The sequence below is a fragment of the Camelus dromedarius genome, chromosome 12, assembly GCF_036321535.1.
Source record: "Camelus dromedarius isolate mCamDro1 chromosome 12, mCamDro1.pat, whole genome shotgun sequence".
NCBI classification, from domain to species: domain Eukaryota; kingdom Metazoa; phylum Chordata; class Mammalia; order Artiodactyla; family Camelidae; genus Camelus; species Camelus dromedarius.
Window position 1 is genome coordinate 47291270 of NC_087447.1, and position 19979 is coordinate 47311248.

General features: G+C 41.4%; 1 long non-coding RNA gene across 1 annotated transcript in view; it reads right to left on the bottom strand.

Moving 5' to 3' along the window:
• Positions 1–8504: 8504 nt before the first annotated feature.
• LOC116155387 (uncharacterized) overlaps positions 8505–19979 on the bottom strand; it is a 36873-nt gene continuing 25398 nt past the window's right edge. The window contains exons 2-3 of the long non-coding RNA XR_004139297.2: positions 12417–12468; positions 8505–9366 (exon numbers count right to left, since the gene is read on the bottom strand). This is a non-coding gene — a long non-coding RNA (uncharacterized LOC116155387). The remainder of the gene's footprint in view (positions 9367–12416; positions 12469–19979) is intronic.

Consider the following 19979-nt stretch of genomic DNA (forward strand, 5'->3'; position numbering starts at 1 on the left):
ACATAGGGTGTTGAGGTCCAGAAGGTCCCAAGTCCAGCAACTTGTGTCCTGTGGAGTTGGGGTGCACCATCTTCCCAGGACATAGATGCAGCCACCAGCCTGGAAGCTCTCCAAATCTCTTTGTTTAGAGCTTTTATTACCCAATCTCTAGCCTGCTCCCTACCCTCCATCCTTTCCGGAGGTCAAGGAATGGGGCTGAAAGTTCCAACCCACTAATCAGTTTTTCTGGTGGCCAGTCACATCCGGAGGGACCTCAGCCTAAGTCACCTCATTAGCATGAACTAAGAAGGAAACCATGGGTGGGGGTATAGCTCAGTGGTACACCATATGCTTAGCTTGCATGAGGTCCTAGGCTCAATCCCCAGTACCTCCATTTAAAATCAATCAAGCAAGCAAGCTTTAAAAAAAAAAAAAAAAAAAGGAAACCACTGGGCAAATTCTAATTTTGGATCACCAGTTTCATAGTTTATACCAATTCCATGATCTTAAACAAATTTTACAGACCAAGGACATCAATTGCCTTATATTCATTGAGCAGAGTTAAGACTTGTCAACTGAAAGAAACATGTACAATGTAAGAGTTGTGAATTAAGTTTTATTCAGGGTCTTACTGAGAACTATAGCCCAAGAGACAGCCTCTCAGTAACACTGAGAAAATGCTCCGAAGACATGGGGGGAGGCTAGATTATATATGATTTTTTGGCTGGGTAATACATGCAGTCAAGTATACAACTTAGTAAAAGATTACTACTAGTCACAAAGAACAGATATTTCAAGTTAGTGATTATAGTGCTTTTTCTATGGGAAGATGCAAGAAGCTGGGTTCATTAAAATTCGTCCTGAGATACATCTAACTATCTAAGAGGCCTGCTTGTCCAAAGCAAAGAGCATCCTGTTGTCATCTTTCACTTCCTTTGCGGCACAGAGTGCGTCATCCTGTTCCTGTCTTAATCTCTTCTGTCTGAAGCACAGATTGCACTGTCGGTCAGTGACTGCAGTAGATTAATCTCTGCAGAATTGGAAGGCAAGCAAAATGCTATTTGCTCTTCTTTTGTTAGCAGACTCCTCCCAATGTTTTTATGAGGTTATATAGGAAAGATCTAAAATATGAGGAGACTCAGTTTACAATCCCTACAAGAAATGACAAGCTCTCCAAGATGATGGTGAAGAAGTAGTCTGACGCAGTGGGAGGAACTGCAATTCAGGCAGCAAAGGGGTTGGTGTGTGTGCTTGGCCCTTACACTGCTAGACCCCCTGCATGAATCATAGGCTCTGTGTTCTTCCAGATCTGGCCAAGAATATACTAGGTTGTTGTGGAAAATAAGATCACAGATAAAAGGTGAGAGTTAAAATTTTGTTATCTGCTAAGAGGGACATGCAGAAAGGAACAAGGTATGGGCTTGCCAAGAAGAAGCTGGATGGCTCACACCCCTCAGATCCTTGACTCACCTTGCTAGGTATGTGGTTTGTGTCCTTAAAAAAGGAACAATGGGGGGTTATAGCTCAGTGGTACAGCACATGCTTAGCATGCACAGGTCTTGGGTTCAATCCCCAGTACCTCCATTAAAAATAATAATAACAATAAATTTTAAAAACGAAAAAAAAAAGTAACAATGGGTTTTATTTAGGTATAGTTCATCATAGGCAGTTGGGTCTGAGCAAGAGATTACACTGAAACACTTTCTGTGGTATTGACATAAAATCAAAGCTCTATATTAGCAAATGCTGAGAACTGTTCGTCAAGAAAACTAAAAATGCACCTTTGAAAGGGATCATGGGATTTTTCTATAGGGAGCAAATGGAAAGGCTCAATTTTGGTTCCCTAATTGAAACAACAAAGGCTTTGGAATCAAAACCAGCTCAGAGACAGAGCTCCTGGCAGTCCTACCCAGTGGAGAGGAAGTGGGACCACTACACTGACATCACCTTCTATCCCTGTCTTTCTCAAGTTCTGGGTTGCTCCATAGTCTGCCAAAGCCAGGTCACATTCTATGGGAAGAAACAAAACATCCTCACAATTAGGATCCTATCATTTACTAAGAGCTGGGTAAGGGAGGAAAACTTTTCCCTCTTCCAAGTTCTTTGGCTGGCCTAATAATTAAGTTGACATAGATTAACAAGAGAAAAAGAAATTAATTTTGCATGTATGGGAGCCCATAGATATATGAGATTCAAAGAAGTGATCAAAGCAGGCAGCTTTAACCCTTTTAGACAAAAAAAAAAAAAAAAGTAAATTTGTAAAGAATTGATAAGACAAAGAAGTTTGGGCTTGGGTTAGTAAATTAGTAAAGGAGTAACAAGATTTGTTTATATGGCCTTCTTGCCATAAATTCCCTATCTTTGGTGATAAGAATGTCTTCCTCCTGGTAGAGGGAAGGTAACTTTTACATGCTTTCAGGGGGACAAAGGAGGTCAGAGTGTCCTTCCTCACTGGCTATTTCTTAAATAACTTTAATTCAAAGTAATCAGTATGCCTAAGTGGCATATTTTGGGGTGGCATATTCTGCTCCCCTTCAGCTGCATGCAGAAAGGACCGATGACTAACTCACTTTAACTGCTTGACCAGTCTTATTAAACGTGCTGTTTATACAACCAGAAGAGGCATGGACAATCATGCCTTTGCTGTAGTTAAAACAAGTAATGGGGCAAGCTGGTCATGGTGAAAGCTCATAACTCTGAGAAATATTTGGGACCCCTAAAATAATTGGAGCCCTTGGCTAGCAGATTTCAAGAACTATGCTGAAAGACAACTGATAACATACTTTGGAAAGGAGCCACAGTATTCGTCTAAGGAGAAAAACATAATGAGGCTATAAAGGGCCTGTAGGATCTTACCATTTTCTCTAACTGGTGGTCTGCATGACAAAAAGCTATTTGGGAGGGTCTCTTGTTTTTCTTCAGGGGCCCTCTCTCAGGCAGGACCAAAGCCAGGTTCCCCCATCCCTGTGTACAAGATTCAGACAGTGGTTTCCAGGGCATCGAGGTTAGTTGTTTAGGATGGAGGAGTCTGGAATATTACATGATAGACCTGAAGTTAGGATTTCTTAGCACTGAAGAGAGGCGCTGACGCTGAAGCTACACTTTCACACTTCACTTTCACAGTCTGATGCTCCTTTGCAGTCCCAGCTGACCTTGAGGATGGCATCTGTTCTTGGAGTGGTTCACTTTTTGATTCTAACTTGGTGTCTAAAAGTACAGGTAACATTTCCTGCCCATGAATCCCCATCCCTGCTGATACCTACTCTCCTCTCACAGCATATACAGGCAAGAAGCCTCCCGGGGTGGGCTCTGTAAATAGGGCCTGTTAGAAATTGTGAATGTCAAGAATGTTAAAGACAAAATCAAGAAGCTAAAGAAAAGCTACAAAGCTTAATTATTTCAGATTGTAATTCATCTGCAGCCATCATGCACATGTGCATGGGTCATTCATGAGATATGACCACGTCACATGACATGTACATCACATGCTGAGCAAGAAGCACACAAACTGGGTTCCATGGAGTACCAAGTAGATGCCCATTCTTCAGTCAATACAATGAGAGTGTAGGGGCAGAAAACTTTCCCCTTCTTCCCATCTATTCTTTGGCTGGTCTAATAATTAAATTGACGTAAGACAGATTAATGGGAGAAAAGCAAATTTGATTATGTACATACAGGAATCCACAAAGACATGAGACTCAAAGGCAAGACAGGCAATTGAGGCTTATATGCCATCCTGAGCTAAGAAATGGGATGAGGACCTAGGGCTTCAAAGGGGAGGAGGGTAATTCACAAGAAGATAAGAAGAGCAGATGCTTGGTAATCAAATGTTTGCCCTGTAATGTAGATGTAGTCTTTCAGATAAAAAATGTTATTTCTGGTAATAGTTCCTTCTCTGGTATAGGCCCCCTATCTAAATTCTTTTAGGCAGTTAAGGGAGAGATAAAAGCCTTTCTTGACTCTGCCGATTCTTGATTGCTTTCACCTCAAAATAATCCACATGCCAAAGTAGCACATTTGGGTAGCATATTCTGCTCCCTTTCAAGGGACATTTCTCCTTCCTTATAGGTGTCTGACCAGGTTGACCTAACATGGCTGACAATGCATCTGACGATGAGCATGTCCACTGTACTGAAGAAATGGAGGAAAAGGCACCCCAGCTGTTAAAGGAACAACTGGAGGCAAATAAAGAATTTTCAATCGAATGACAATGGACATCAGACAAATGGAACTACATAAAGAACACAAATAATGTTTCAAGGAAACTCAGTGATTTTCATGGAACAGCTCTAGTGGCTTCTTCTGGGGGCACTGTAGACTTTAATAGAGCCATAAGAGAATTTTGCAATAATTCAGACAATTTTCAATTCAAAGCCTTCCATTATTATTTGACAAGAGCTCTTTAACTTCTTAATCAGGGAGATTGTTATACAGTATACAGACGCTCTATCCCCATGTAGCATTATAACAGGAGTGGAAATGTACTTTTGGGGGGATTTATCATATCCACTTTGTCTAAAAGAAGAGGTAGGAGTCCTTTTATTTTGAAAAAATAGCAGTGGAACGTATTTAAAATCACCACTTGCTTGGGTGTTTCTATTAAAGAATATTCTTACTATCCACACGAATTGGAAGTACTGATTCCAGGGTATGAAGTATATCAGAAAGTCAGTATCACCGAAAAGGAAAAATACTTTGACATTACACCTGAGAATCCCAAAAAAGATAAGAGCAATTTCAACTGCTTCTATAGTGGGTGGAAAAGTAATAGGAGGGTTGACTACCTCTACAAAGTCAGGAGAAGTTCAGGTGAGTCAAGGTCTGTGTTTGGGATGGAAGTAGTGGAGCCACCAGGAGGGGAGTGCTGTCTTACCAGAAGCTACCTACGGCAGACAACAGGGAGGCTTCCAGTCAACTGGGGAGCACTTTGATCCTGAGCAGAAAGCTAGTGTTTCAGAATAGAAATCAGAGCTCAGGCCTAGAGACCCATGGCAATTCCTAGTCCAGCTAAGCTCCCAGTCTCCCTGCTGTACTCAAAGGTCAAAAACATCTGCTGGAAACCAGGGAACATAAGTCATGTAGAGCACCAGAATGTGTGGCAATGAAGTGGGTCAGGGGAGTCGGGAAACCTGGCTCTAGGCAGAATGGTGTGGCCCCTGCAGTAATCCAGGCAAATATCCAGGTGCTTGAACTGAGGCAGTGGCTGTGGTGATCAAGGGAGGTCAGGGAACTGGCATTTCTAGGTGTTTCAGGAGAAAGAATGAAAGCTGGACGGACTGAGGAGTGTGGTCAGAAAAGAGGATGGTGGACCTTGAGATTTCCAGTGTACATAGTTTGCAGGTTCTGAGTATGTTAGAAGACATTTCTATCAAAGTGGCTGTCTAGAATGAAGGAAAATAGGTGAACAGTGTTGGAGCTGAGGAGATCAAAGATCTGAAAGCTTTTGCATGAGTGGGCCATGTAGGAGACCACATACACAGGGATGATGACTGGCCTGATGGAGGTTAGAAATGGGAAAACCAGAGGACACACACCTCAGTGAAGGTATATCAGTAAAGGCTGGAAATAGCAATGGAGAGCATAGAGAAATATTCCTGAGCATAGAGAAAGGTTGTTACCTCTCCAGCCCCAGGATGGGTGAGAAATGCATCAGGAGCAGCTCCACTTTATTCAGCCTTTCCCAAGGTGCCCTGGCTCTCAGGTTTCTGTGCATTGTTCCTTCTGGACTGAAGTCTTTTTGATTTCATGTCATATTTCATCCAATTTAAGACACTATCAATTTAGTAACTGTATTTTTAGATCTCACTCAAATATCACTTCCAACGTTGAGCCTTCCTTGATACTTTCAGGCAAAATTTATGATCCGTGCCACAGGTCTGGGGTCAGATGACTTCAACGGTAATCCAGGCTCAACCACCACTGGCTCTGTGACTTTGGGCAAGTTACCTTAGCAATCTGTGTCTCAGATTGCTTCATTTGCAAAATGAGGACACAAAAAATAAATACTCAGGAATATTTCTGTGAGAATTAAAAGAGAGAAGTTCATAGTTTATTGCCTGGCACTTAGACATGGCTTAACAAGTACTATCCTTTTTCCCATACAGAACCTTGTATGCATCTCAGCCAACACTCACCATCTCTGTGATAACCATTTTTTAATAGTCTGGTGATCTTTTTAATGCCAGAGACTTTCTCTCCCTGTTCCATTTGCAACCATAGCCTGTCACTAATTCTTGGCTTGAATCAGAGCCTCAGTACATGTTGTTGAAGTAAGTTAAGTTTTGTTGAGATGCCAGGATCCAGCCAGAAGTGGAACTGAGTTGCATAGGGACTAAGCATCCAACAAGTTTCAACCAACTTAGTCTTTATGCTCTAAAAGGGTCCTGGAAACAAGAGGAATGTTTAGGGTAGAGACAGAACCACAGAAAGTGATTACCAGGGGACTCCAAGCTTTTACATGGAGGAAGTTTTAATTTGGATCAAGTCGAATGAAAACATGATACCCAGGTAAACAATCCAGCAGAGGAAAGCTGGATTTGGGTTGATGTTCATTCAGATTCAAGGAGGCTCAGAACCCCAGGAAAGGAAGCCAGATCCCACCAAGTGTCAGACTCCAGTTAACAATGGTTAGTAGAGAAAAGAGCGTATGTGTTGGTGCAAAAGATGAATTTCTGCAAGGTCCAGACCCAGAAACATCTTTCTGGGTAGACAAAGACAAGCATGGAGGGGCTTCCACAATGGCCAGGGAGCTACAGGCCCCAGGTAGGGAAAGTCTCTCTTACCCAGGTACTGTATCTTGGAGCACAGGTCTGTGAGAGAGGCTGAGGGACCCCTCTGGCCTAGAACTCAGTCGATCTGAGGTCACCTTAAATTCAGAGAACCAGAAGGATGTGTCCTCACAGTCCGCTCTGCCTGGTGTTCCTGAGTACTTCAGGAATTCCTGAAAGTCAAGGGGAGTCTAATTGCTGGCCAAGGGAGCCCCAAAAGCCCTACCCTCCTAGTTTTTTGATCATAGTGTGAAGCTCAAAAAGTTTGACAGGCCCACATCTTGAGCACCCCCGAAGAGAAATCCTTCCTCCTCTTCTTCCCATCTGCAGGAATGAGAGAAAACCCTTCTGCTGCTTCCTGGCCTCCTTGTCCTGTTGCTCCTCCCTGCTGAGCTGTAACCCTCCCCTGTGTGGTGCCTCTGTGTAGGGTGTGTGAGGACGGATGTGGGAGGGAGGCAAAGAGGCAGGGAGGTCCTGCTCCTTGCCAACCATGGATTGAAAATACTGGGGAAAAAAATTTCAGAAGGTTCCAAAAAGCAAAATTTGAACCTACCATGCACCTGGCAACAATTTACATACTATTTACATCATATGTAGAACTATTTACATAGCATTTATGTTGTATTAGGCGTTGTAAGGAATCTAGAGATGATTTAATGCATACGGGAGGATGTGTAGAGGTTATATGCAAATACTATGCCATTTTATATAAGGGACTTGAGCATCCTTAGATTTTGGTATCTGCAGGGGGTTCCTGGAAACAATTCCCCACAAATACTGAAGGATAACTGTATTAGGAAGGGTGGGGCACAAGATCATTTTTGTGGCCCATATTAGTGTTCATGTCCCCTAAGACATCTGAGGTATCTGAGGTATCTGACTACAAAAGTGTATACTCTGTCTTCAAATTTACTACCGAAATCCCTAGTCTCTGGACATTTTGCTATGATTAACAAGCAATGTTTTTATGCACTATCAGCAGTGACAGTCTTAAAAATGCAATTTCATGGTGATGAATGTTATAATCTAAAGAAATAAACCATTTATAATCACATCTTGCTTTTCTGTTACCTATATATTTCTACAGTTGTATTATTTGCTCAAGAAATTCTCTTAAAGCATTAGATTTGATGCTGGCATTTTCACAGTTGAGAAGGTTCATGTCTCATACTTATCACAGATATCCCTGCAGCCCTGATTGAGCTAGCAATACAAGTGCTGTCTGAGATAAATCCCTCTTCCTACACCACCCTCCAGAAATCCAAGCACTCACCAAGCCCTGTCAATTACATTTAATAATAGCTCCTAAATATGTTCCTTGCTTCTCACTTAAATTATTCTTGAGGAAACAGATAGGTACGTTCTGATGTGCAAACAGCCAGGATGTCCAGACCCAGAGCCTGGTGGTCTACTCACCAAGGGTGGGTTTGGCTAAGAGGCACAGAACTCAACTCACTTATCATTCCCCACTCTCCATGCTTGAAGAGTGCCCTGCTCTTGGCCTACCAAATTACAAAGCTATTGAGACAGATTACAAAGAAATGGTAAGTGACACCATAAAATAAAATGGTATAATAATAGACAAAAAGAACATTGGAGAGAATAAAGAGTTAAGACAAAGATCTATGCAAGCACAGGCACTCCAGATATGGCAGGGGGTGCCTCACAAGTCAGGTGGAAAAGGTTGTTACTGAATTCAACCTTGTACTGCTTGCCACACAACAGGCCAATAAACCAAGAGACGAGGTGTTGGGGCAAGGAACAGCGACTTTATTCAGAAAGCCAGGAGACTGAGAAGATGGTAGACTAGCGTCCCAAAAAATCATCTTACCTGAGTTAGAATTCAAGCTTCTTTTATACTAAAAGGGGAGAGGGTGTGGTTGGTTGTTGCAAACTTCTTGGTACAGGAATCTGTTCTTGCAGTTGTCCAGGTAGGTCAGGTCACAATGTTCTTATAAACTTCCAACAAGACAAATATTAGTCTCTGTTGTGCAACTTTTTATCTCTATATGAATGGAAAAGCGTTATATCTTTAAAGGTCAGAGCTTTGAGAATAGGCTATCCTGTGTATTTCAGGCTATAGGCAACATTCTTAACTTGTAGCAAAAGCAACAGAATAGAAGGTTAAAGTAAAAGAAACAGATCCAACATGGAGTCAGATTTGTTCTTCCCTATTACAAGATGAGTCAATGAATAGTGTTGGGATGACTGGCTCTCCATATGAAAAAACAAAAAGAAAAAGGAATTGCACCGTCTATAAAAGTAATCACAAAGAAATTAAAGACCTATATTTGAAAAATAAACCTCTAAAACTATTATCAAAAATGTATAATTTTTTTAACCTCAGAGAAGGAAGATATTTCTTATAAACAGACAAAGAAGAGGTTTACTTCTTATTCCTGCTTAATTCAGGCCACAACAGGGCTCTGTTCATAGTCACACAGGAAAGCAGGATGCTGGAGGCTCCGTCACAGAACACACTTTCGTTATTACCAAGTTGGGGAACGGGAAGGCAGTGCATGGCTGACTGTATCCCTGATCTCATCACTTCCACTCCCATTTTGTTGATCAAATGAAGTGGCACGGCCACATCAAACTTCAAAAGGGTCTTACAATGTTCCTACAAGAAGAAAGGAGAAAAATTTGTGGTAAGTCCTATTGACTGGGTAAGTATTAACTAAGACCCAAAAGCACAAACTGTAAAGAGAAAATCAATTTAACACAGTAAAACAATATAGCTAAAATTTACTGGGTGCCTGCTGTATACTAGGCATTCATTGTTCTAAGCACTTTACATGTTTGTTTACTCATTTAGTCTTCATAATAACCTTATGAGGTAAGTTCTATTATTTTTCAATTTTCCAATTGAGGCACTGAGAGGTTGTATAATTGATGGTCAAAGAATAAAACACAAGTAAGAAACAAGGGAAGGGAACATACTAGGGAAAGATGGTAGGGGATGGGGGAGGAGGTTAAGTGTTAGGAGGGCTTAGGCTAATTATGCAGTGAAAACTAGCACTCTAGATAGGATGGATTGAGTCCAGAGATCCCCACACAATTGGCTACAATAAATCCTATTGTTCTTTGGTAAGGACAGAGTCTTCAGTTAGAATCTTGCATACAGGAGTCATTAAAAATTCATGATTGTTTATCAACTTCAGCAAGAAAGAGCCACTTGTGATGAAATAAAGCATTCTGTTTTACTATCTCCTCAGGAAGTGCTTCTGCCAATCAAATTTTTCCTCTAACACAGCAGGTAAATGAAGTCAGGGTCAAACATTTAAACTTCTGAATGGCAAAAGACACCACAAACAAACTTAAAATGCAGAAGCAGACTAGGAAAGGATCTTTGCAGGATTTATAACATGTAAAGAATATCTACAAATCAATAAAAAAGACAAACAATAGAAAAATTGGAAAAACATATGAACAGGCAATTGATCAGTGAGAAAAACAAACATTTTTAAATGCTCCTTTTAATGCAAATTGCAACTGAAATGCAAATTGAAACGAGATATTACTTTACCTATAAGATTGGCCACTGACCTTATCAAGCTGTTGCTATTTAAGCAACATCTTATTCTAGCTATGAATCTGCATGAGATTCTGTAATCGAGCAGGACCCTATGAGGCCTTCCCAGGACAGACTCCTACTGCTTCTATCCCAGTGTCCTCCATCTGCCTCTTGTTTGTAGCAGTAAAGCTTTAGCCTCCTAGGCTTTTCTCAAGTTCCAAAGAATAAATTTAATAAGAGAAGTGAGAAAATGCAGAAACAAAGAAAACAGTGAAGCAAGACAAAATAATAATAGTTTAGCCATTAAACAAAGTCAAGGACATTTAGTTTCTTCTCAGGGGCTATAAATAATTTCTGAGCCAAACTCTTCGAGCTGTTTTGCAGATATTGAAACCCCTACCAGGTAGAAGAAGTTAACTGTATGCTACCCACAAGCACATAGACCCAAGACCGTTGAAACCAGAAGGCTGATGATGTTGACTCCTGATTACCTCACCACCAACCAATTAGAAGAATGTTCATGCACAAATGAAATTGTTTGCAGGACAGGGACAGACTCACAGACATAGAACACAGACTTATGGTTGCCAGGGAGTTAAGGGGGTGGGAAGGGATAAATTGGAAGTTTGAAATTTGTAACTCTTGGGGAGTGATGGAAATATTAGCTATCTTGATTGTGGCAGTGGTTTCATAGGTGTATACATGTATCAAAATTCATCAAATTGTACATCTGAAATATGTGGTTTACTGCACAGAAATTATACCACAATAAAGTTGTTTTAAAAAGAATGTCCATGAACTGATTATACACCCCAAACCCTCTCCCTCACCCTGTCCTTAAAAATCTTCCCCTGAAAGCCACTGGGGAGTTTGGGTCTTTTAAGCACTAGCTGCCTGGACTCCTTGCTGTGAGCCCTGCAATAAACACTGCACTTTCCTTCACCACAGCTTGGTGTCAGTAGATTGGCTTTACAGCATGCCAACAGACCCAAGTTTGGTTCAATAACAATTCAATATCTCTTGTTCTTCTATTTTCCTTTTCAGTGGACATTGTTTATTTAATATCCTGAGAAGAGGGGTCTGGATGTATCCTTTAAGGTTATAAAGTATATAACAGTTAATAAGCAATCCTGTGTATAAGCTAGTATTTCCATACCAGTGAAATATTTTGTATAGTTTTTCATTCTATTCAAGAATGCATAAGTTTGGGGGGAGGGTATAGCTCAGTGGTAGAGCACATGCTCAGCATGCATAAAGGTCCTGGGTTCAATCCCCAGTACCTCTATTAAAAAAAAAAGAATGCATAAGGTCAAGAAGTGTGTGATGCCTCTTTCCTTTTTTTCTCTTCTGCATCCAGACATCCATGACCCTTTCATTTTCACTTTCCATTTACCAGACCTTGTTCTTGTGGGCTCTAGCAGACCTCTCTTTTCCCTTCTCTGCTTTTCCCTTTCCACAATCACAACACTTCTGCAAGTTCCTTTTCTTTCAAGTCATCGCATGCCCACCCAACAGACATTAGCTTGTAGAAGAGGTCAGCTGCACACTGAGGCTCGGGCCTCCTTAGAACACTCATGCTAGGTGAGAATGAGTAAACTGGGCTTCAGAGATACTTCTATAACTGAAAGACTCTTTTTCCTCAGTTTGTTCAATAAATCGTGACTGGAATCAAACACAAACCAAAAATGGCAGAGCCTGACCTCTGAAGACAAGGGTCTCTGTTTAGGCTTCTCCTGTTCTCCTGGGCATCAGGGGTCTTGTCCACTCTGGCTGTACCCAGACTCTTCAGCCAGTCTGGTAGTTTCTACTACAACTGTCCAACATCAGGAGGATTCTGGGAAGGTTTTGAAACATGTATCTTCTGGGGGAACATTTTAGCTGATTAAAAAGCCAGAAAGTTTTCAGAGAGAATATGCTGGAATCTTAAAGCACAAAGGAGAAACAGAAGGAAATTGAGGTGGCAAAGAAGAACAGCCGAGGTTTGGTGGGGGAGCAGCTGGAGGCTGCATTATGAAGTAAGACTGTGATATTCCTGAGCAAAGATGCTCGTGGGAGTTTGGCCCAGTTCATGACAGACTCTTGCTGGTGGTTGTAGATTTACCAATGCTGACCTGGAGAGCCAGGTGGGAGAATTCAGAGATGCCTTAGGTACTTACTGCTACCACTGCTTCCCAGGATAATGAGGCACTGACAGGACTTCTTATTTACCTAGGAAAAAGGTAGCATTATATTCACAAGGGTCTTATTGTTGGGATGACCTAGAGCAGTGGTTATAGAATCCTGGTTCACAAGGCCCCATCAACAAGAGTCGAGGCGGAGCCCTAGAACTGTTTGTATTGATAGACCTCCCACCCTTCCCTCACCCCAACATTCACAGGCTCACCACCCCTTTCTGCCTGGGGACCATAAGGACCAATCTCATTTTGCCCTTGGCCCCTTTTTATGAAGCCCAGATATCAAGGTCATCCACATAAGGCTCCACACATTCCCATCTCTAGCCCCAGATCCCATACTTCTTTACCTTCTGAAATGCTTCCACCATGCCCCCTGGAACTCATGGTCAATGGTTAGTAAGATACCCCAGATTGTCAACCTCTGTCTAAGGGTTGCCTTCACCTTTAGGCTCCAATTGAAACATGCCCACCCCTTAAGACACTGCAACTTCATTCTCCAAATGCTTAGACTGAGAAAGTTGGGGTTATCCTTGACTCTTTCCTTTCCCTCACACCCCACATCTGGTCTACAAGCAAAACTTGTTGTTTCTAACTTCCAATTATATACTGAATCCAAAACAATCATTTCTCACCACTGCATTGCTACCACTTTGGTCTCAGCCCCCACTATGTCTCACCTGGATTGTTTCAGTGACCTCTGCTATGGACAGCAATCAGATTGTCTTTCTCAACCTCCCTCATTGCTCTCCTCACTCTTGGGGAGATTGGAGAGCTAAGAACTACATTTCCCAGACCCTATTGCAGTTAGTGTCTGTCAATTAGTTCCTAACAGTAATCACACACACACAATGCAGAAGGTGGAAGAGGAGCTCATCTTACTGCTGCTGTGACTGCAGACAAGCAAAGGTAGACAGACAGGACTATTTCAGTTGTCAGATTCTGGGCTCCTGGTTCCTTGCAAGGTCTCTCCATCAGCTTCATGGGTGTGAGAGCCAGTTGTGGGTGTAACAATAATTGTAGTAGAATCAACTTTCTGATAACTGGGTTTCAGTCACAGTGGTGAGACTTTGAAGTCCATGCCAGTGAGGACCCCGACTGCTACTCCTCCAAGCCCTTTCAACAATTTTATAAGCTCTTATTTCCCTATATTGAATCCCTTTCTGTTTAAAATGCCTGAGCGGTTTCTGTTTCCTTCACAGAACCCCGACTGATACAACCTCCTAACCAATCTCCCTGCTTCCAGTCTCACCAGAATGACTGTAAGCTTCAGTCTAAACATGTCGCTTCTCTGCTCAAATACTCAAATGGCTAACAGCCAAAGACTATCTACTGTCCCAAAATGGCCATAGCCAGTTTGGCATCCCATAAACATTCTGATCTCATCTTCTATGACTCTCCAAATTGCTCACTCTGCTCCAGCCATACTGACCTCCTTATAATTTCTGAGACATGCAGGCACATTTTTGCTTCAGGGCCTTTGATTTAAGTTCTTGCTGCCTGGAGTTCACTTCCCCCAGATATCTGCCTGGCTGACACAGCTTACTTCAGGTCTTTACTCAAATGCCCTGTTTTCAGTGAGGCATGCCATGTTTATGTGCAATTGTAATTGCCTCCCTAGACACACACACACACACACACACACACACACACACACACACACACCTCCTGCTTTATGCTTCTCCTTAGCACTTGTCACAATTTAAAATAATATACATGTATTTTTTACTCTGTTTCGTATCGCAATCCACCTGCTTCATACTCCTGGTCATTCTTGTCCTTCTCTAAGTTTTCTTTTTGCCATAGCAGTTACTACCTGCAAGCATCCTGTATTGTTTATTTCTTTGTTTGTTTATTGTCTGTCTCTTCCCATCTCTGGAATTTAAGCTCCAAGAGGGCAGGGCTCTCTGTATGTTTACTTCACTGATGTGTCCCGAGCACTTAGAATAATGCCTGGCATGTATTTGGAGTTTAGGAATCCTTTAATGAAAAAATTAATTACCTTCATTCTACAAATGGGGAAACTAAGATGTAGAAGAGGATGCTTCCTCGGGGTAACCAACCAAAAAGAGGCAAATCTGGAGTTATCCAGGGCAATGGTGGGGGTGGAGCAGGGGAACTGCATTAATTTTTAAATGTTTTATTAAAGTATAGTACGCGTACAGGAAGTGCACAAGTCATAAAGGTACAGCTTGATGAATTTTCACTAAATGATCATACCTGTGTAACCAGCACCCTGATCAAGAAAGAGAACATTACCAGCAATTCAGAAGCCCCTGTGCACCCACTTCCCACAATAGTAATCACTACTGTAACTTCCAACATCACAGATTTGTTTTGCCTATTTTATTTTTTTACTTACTAGATTACCAGTTTATTATACAAGAATACAACTCAAGAACAGCCAGATGGAAGAGATGCACGGGGCATGGTACGGGAGACCGGGAGCTTCCACGTCCTCTCTGAGCATGCTACACTCCCAGCACCTCCACATGTCCACCAACCTGGAAATTTGTTTTGTCTGTTTTAGCATTTTATATAAATGGAATCATATGGAATCTATTCTTTCATGTCTGCTTTCACTCACTTAAAATTTCATTTTTGAGACTCCTTCATGTTTCTTCATATAGCTGTGTTTCTTTGCTCTATTCTGTTCCATAGTATGGAGGGAGATATGACAATTTATTTGCCAATTGTACCACCCATTTTGTTTTTTTCAAATTTCAGCTAGTTGGAATAATGCGACTATGAACACTGCTGGACATGTTGTACACATGTGTACACACTGTTTTATACATCACTAAATTCTGTTGGGTATATACCTAAGGGTGTGATTGCTGGACACACGATAAACATACATCCCATACGTTGGTGTTCAACTTTAGTAGGTACAGCCAAACAATCTTCCAAATGGTTCTATCAGTCCACATTCCCACAGAAGTGAACAAAGTTCCTCTTGCTCCATTTTATCATCAATACTTGGTATTGCTGATCTTTTTAACTTAGCCATTTCGGTGGGTATCTCATTGTGGCTTTATTTGCGTTTCCCTGATGTCCACTGAAGTTGATCATTTTTTCATATGCTTGCTGATCTTTTTAATATCCTTTTTTTGTGAAGCGCCATTTGTCTCCTGCCCAATATTCTACTGGATTTTCTGTATTTCTTTTATTGATATGCAGGAGTTCTTTATATAGTATTTTAAACAAGCCCTTTGTTGGCTATATGGGTTACAAATATCATTACCCATTCTGTGGCTTACATTTTCACTCTCTTAATGGTATTTCTTTTAAAAGAAATAGAAGTTATTTATTTTAATGTAGCCCAATTTATTTAGTCTTTTCTTTTATGGTTGGTGTTTACTATGCCAAGTTTAAGAAAATGTTCTCTACCCCAAGATCAAGAATTTCTCCAATGTCATCCTCTATAAGGCCTGTTATTATGTCACGTATAGATCACCAATTCACTTGGAATTGATTTTGGAGTATGACTGAAGAAGAAGTCAAATTTAATCATTTTTCATATAGAAATCCAATTAATCTCAGGTCAGGGTTACGGTAGAGGACCAGCCTGCTGCTCTATAACACTGCCAGGAGTTTCCTGGAAGCTGTCATATCCTACCTGGACCTCAAGTGAGAAGCAACTGGTCCCTATGTTTAAGAGAAAAACAGGGAGTCATAGCAAGAAGCTGTTAGATGGATGGGGTACATTTTCTTACAGTGAGAACACAGGATCTAAGACTAAAGTCTCTGGCACTCCATTTGGCTCCCCAGTTTAGTACTTAGCACAGCTTGGTACAATCCCTTCCAATGAAGTTCCAATGATGTCTTCCTTTGATAAACATTACATGATCTCAGTAAACAGCTTTTGCCATTCCTCTGTCTATAGAAGTAAGTTTGTTGCTGATACACAGCTTCCATGGCCTAGACAGAGTTTTGGATGAAGTAGAAAAGGCAGCTTTATGTCTTTGCCAGGCTAAGGAGGTCACAGTGAGCTAATGCCTCTAAGACTGTGAGCCTGCTGGGAAGAGAAGACAAGGAGTTTTATAGTAAAACTTCAAGAGCTCAAGGGGTGGAGCTAGTTTCCATAAAGATCATACACAGGGTAACAAATTGTTGCAAAGTTGTCCTTGTTTTTGCAGATGCACTGGTCCCCTTCCCTCTGCTGGGTATGAAGTTCACCTCTGGCTTTGGGACTCTCTTAATATTCTTGTACCTAGAACAAAGGATGCATAGGAAGAGGCTCTGTGGAAAAGATCTCTAGAGAAGAACATATGCAGTTTAAAGTCAGGATGATAAATGCTTTTAGCCTTTTAAGCAGGCTGAGGCCTGGGACCTCCTGAGGCCTGCAGCTTGAACAACAGGATACAAGGAAATCACAAGGGGTCAAACACAACTGCAGACATGCACAGTTGGGACAAGTTATGAACAACAAGATGCATAAAACATCCAACTACCACTTCTGAGGTGTTAGGGTCAAGAGGAGGACACTGAGGTCAAAAGCAGGACACTGAGCATGATCCTTGCACACAACACCAAGAGTGTGTTGGGCAGACCACCCAAGCCTCCCTCCTCTCCAGCCTACCCCAGTCGGCAAGAGCATGAGAAAATCCTTTAAACCGTTATACAGTTAAGCAGTTACAAACAGTATTACAGATATCAGATGGTCACCGATGACAATAGGGTCCTACTCAGTAGGTAGTTGGTAGTTGCACCTGGAATAGAATCCTTGGATGCTCACCATTAGTGCTTTGACATAATCAATATAACATTATCTTGCTCACAAATGCTCTGCCAGGGAGTGGCTACCAAAAACTGCACAGGCCTCCCGCAGATGGATCAGGTGCAAAGTCTTGATCTTTATTTTGTGGTAGATATCACACTCATAAGGACATCTTAATCTTTTTTAGAATCTCATTTTGAAGTTTCACCACCTTCCCTGATTCCAGATAAACATGAACCAAAATGGCCTGCATGAATCAAGAGGGCTTTACAAACTATTTATAGACAAGATTAATCTGAGCTTAAGAATAAACCTTTAGAAAACATTTAGAACTCTTTGCCAACAGACACTGTATCAATTCTTGCACCTGGACCCGCTTTAAAAGTGCATACACTCAACTAAAATCTACTCATGCATAAAATTATCCTCCCAAGTTGGGATGGGGTGGGGAGGAGGAGTTGCATTTCTCTCTCTATCTTGACAGGTTTTCCCACATTGTAGTCTTGAAAAATGTGTAGTTCTTTATGATACTATTGAAAAGTTCTGAAAATTCTTGGTGCATTCCAACATGCTGATATTTCCTGGATTCCCTTTGTGTTTATGGGAGTCATACCAAGGGTGGCATGTACAAGATGAAAGAGAAAATCCTTGGTGCTGCCAACCAACCATTTGGGGAGCACTGAAAGTTGTCTAGGAGAAAAGATGCCATGGTCAGTCTCCAAAGGTTATGAATGTAGTGGCTGATCTTAGAGTGAGGCAACATCTGAAAGAGATGCTGGAAGATGTCTGTTGATTAAAAATGAGAACAAATTGCCTGAGAAGAGGAAATGGCTTCAGCCTGTTCAGTTATTAATCAGAGTAACAATAGTTTATGATAGCCATAGTAGAAGGTAACATAAACACCATAAGAAATCTTAGTTCCTCCACTAGTGAGGAAATAGTGGCGTTTTTTCCCCCCACAGTTGTCTAAGGTTATGAAGTATTCAAAAGCATAGTGAGAACCAATACAAAGGTGAAAAGACTTCTGAGATGTGAGACTACAGATTCAGGGAATGCAACGAGTTTTGCTACCAAAGCAGAAAATATAGAGCAAATTTTACTATCTCATGTTTAGAGTAGATTGCACAACCAAAGGCCATTTTCCTTTCTCTTGTCAACAAAAAATTAATCAGTCAAAGGGGGAGGGTATAGCTCAGTAGTAGAGTGCAGGCTTGTATGCACGAGGTCCTGGGTTCAATCCTCATCAAAATAAATAAGTAATTAAATTAATCTAATTATCTTCCCCCAAAACAAAAACAAACAATTTTTTAAAAAAATTTTAAATTAATTAGTCGATCTAAGAAAGAAGTGGAAGATGTTATTCTAGCCAAATTTGAGGATTATAACCTGGGAAGAGCATCTCAGAAAGCTCTGAGAACTGTTCTGACAGTTAGAAATCAAGGCACAGCAGGGTGGGTATAGCTCAGTGGTAGAGCACATGCTTAGTGTGCATAAGGTCCTGGATTTAATCCCCAGTACCTCTATTAAAAAAAGAAAAAGAAAAAGAAATCAAAGCACAGTTTTAAAAGTTTTTGAGACAGTGGACTATACATCAAATTACAAATTATTGACAGTTTACATAATCCAGATCTAAGTGTCATCCTGATGGGTCATGTGACCCCTTATAAGATCAAGAAGGAATGTTATCTTTTAAGAAGTTGCCTTGTGGGTGCTAGGAGAATGTTGCTTTCTATGGTTGAGCAGACATTCCGGCCAACGATGACGGGGGAGGTTTGGTCGATGCATAATGCAGATACACAATGCACAGTCAGGGGAGAGGAGGCCAAAGGGCAGAGAAGAATTTTTTGTTTAAATTTTTATTGTTTTGCCATAAGATACGAATTTTATCCCCCACACTGACAAGCCAGTCACTATTCTTGAGGGATTTTCAACCATTAACTTTAACGTATGCATGTGCACGCATGTGCACACGTGTGCATGATGTATGCCCTGCATACTGTATGTGTGCATGTGCACTACCTCACATTCTCTCAGCCTCATCTACAATTCCTGTCACATCTGCAGTGAACAGTTCCATGCTGGCTTCTGTTGCACACCTCTCCCCAGACGTGCTCTGCCTCTCTCTTCCAGCCTCTAGCCTCTAACACAGAGGCACAAAATGCCTGGGAGAACCCACTTTGCATTCATACCTCTGCAATCCACAAGTATGAGGAAGTCAAAGTTCCACGGGGCAACCCTTAACCAATGGAGGTCACAAGCTAGAGAATTAAAATGTCTCTCTTTTTTCTCACAGCTAGACAATTCTGAGACCCACTTCATACAGCTCCTCAGAGGGCCCCACAGGATCAAGCCCCAGTTGCCCACAGCAGTGGTCCACTCTGTTATGCATTCTTATGTTGACTTTGCTCCTTCCCTGTTCCAACCTCTAGGCCCTGCCCTTCTGCTTTTAGGACCCCAAATAAGCCTCCTAAATGTGTAGGGGAGGGAAAAAAAACTCTCTTCGGTTCTGTCCTCGGAGGCTGTGAATTAAACTGACAGAAGACAGATAAGAGAAAAAGAGTTTATTTCTGCATGTAATGTGCATAAATGCAGGAGTACTGAGTAATGAGTAATTCAAAGGCGTGGTTAGAATTTGGGGCTTATATGCCTAACTTAGTAGGTGAAGAGGAACGGAAGAGAGGGCACTTATGGGAAAACAATTGACTTTTTGGAAAGATAATTAGGCTCTTAGGAGAATAGATGGAGACATGATAGTCTTCTGACAATATCTCATTGGATGTGGTGCCAAATTCTAGACTCTAAGAGTACAGTTGCTCCTGGGGAGGGCA